A 1,828-nucleotide genomic window follows, 5' to 3' on the forward strand; every position below is an offset into this window, starting at 1 on the left:
ATGTAGCAGTACGCAAGTTGTACTACGTTGAACGTAGTAAGTAGTACTGGTACTTCGTAGGAAGGAGCGACCATTTTGGCAGTGTCAAAGTGATCTGTTGTGTTGACAGTCGAGCTGGACGCGTTTTCGAATCAATACTTCTTGGAAATTCTTGTGAGGGCAAGAAACACACAGTGTTTACGAGTCAAGTTGTTGACAGTGGCCTATCTAGATTTCTCCACATTTTCCTCTGTTCGCTAACAATTTAAGTGCACGCACATGAATAAATTCTGCTTCAGGAGTAACGTTAATATCACGTGGTTGTTTGTTTACCTTTGACGACCTTGACGTATGTACTACTACAGTAGTATGGCGTTGCATTACTCCATGCAGAGGCACGTTGAAGTCGTCCAACGATAGCTGATACCTTGCAAGCGGGCAAGATCGTGGGGGCGGCATGGATGCTTACAGTCAACATTGATACCTGAAATACTAACCTAGTGTAATAGTACATGACTACTGTATGGTGTTCCATCGTGACATAATTGTACTCATATCTAAAGGAGTTAATTTGTAATTACATAACCCGATGTACAATATCAATGAGTTGTTTTGTTATACATAACCTGATTTTCAAGTACAGTTAGTTGCTTGCAACTAAGTAACCGTGCCGGTACTCAAGACCGCCACTGCAGCGGTGTGGATTCCGACGTCTGCCAGTGACCTGCAGATGCGGTTGTGTGTGGTCGCGCATTTTGGTGTGGGAGGACACCGTGGGACCAACGCGATGAAGCAGATCCTGGTGGATCGATTTTGGTGGTCCGACATTGGCTCGGACGTGTCGTACTTTGTTGGCCGTTGTTCGCATTGTGCCAGTACGGGTGGTCATGTCTTGCGCCCGTTTGGTGCAACGGCGCATGCCACAAAGCCCAATGAAATCCTTCTTTGGGATTTTCTCTACATGGATGGTGGCTACATCCTTGTGGTCAAGGATGATTCTAGCCAGTTCAAGTGGTTGTGGGAATCCGACTTGGCGAACGCGCAAGTTGTGGCGCGTTGTTTGCTGCAGTGGTTCTGTGTTATCACTGGGTGAGTGACCAGGAATCCCACTTCAAGAACGAGGTGATTGCCGAGCTCAAGCATGTGCTGGGGGTACATCATCATTTTACAACGGCCAGATGTCCGTGGGCGAACGGAACAGTCGAAAGTGTGACGAAAACGACCCTCAAGGCGTTCCGAGCACTCCTGTCCAAGTGGTTGATGCAGCCAGACCAGTGGCGGCTGATTATCCCAGTGGTGGTGTTGGTCCTTAACCAAAGTCCGTCCGACACACTCGGTGGTCTAGCACCGAGTGTGTCGCCCTTGGATCGCATTGCAATTCCGGCGGTGAAGCAAGTTACGAAATCCAAGATTTGGTGACGGGGGTGGTCCGTGAAGCCCACAGTAGTCGTCTGAAGTTTTACGCCAACAACGCCTTGGATGTGACGGAAGAACGGCTGCGCCACATTGCGCACAATGCCGACGGCCATGTGGTCGACCAGTTCCTCGACTGTCGCTACAACGATCCTTTGGTCGCGTTTGAAGTGGGCGTACGCTGGCGCGGTCTATAAGAAATTGAAGACTCGTGGGAGCCGGTGGCCAATTTGTTGGAAGACATTCCATCTGAGATCAAGCGCTACGTGCGCTCAAACAAGGCCGATCCCCAAGTCAGGGCGATAGCAACTGCGTTGGGCGTGACGAAATCGTTAGGAGGGATTGTTGCGAATTTGCCATTCGCAGAACCCCTGAACCCCTCCCAAGAAGGTATCCAAGTGTTCGATTAGGTTGGATATCATGGGTGTGATCCTAT

This window comes from Aphanomyces astaci (genome assembly GCF_000520075.1).
Source record: "Aphanomyces astaci strain APO3 unplaced genomic scaffold supercont1.107, whole genome shotgun sequence".
NCBI classification, from domain to species: Eukaryota; Oomycota; class Saprolegniomycetes; order Saprolegniales; family Verrucalvaceae; genus Aphanomyces; species Aphanomyces astaci.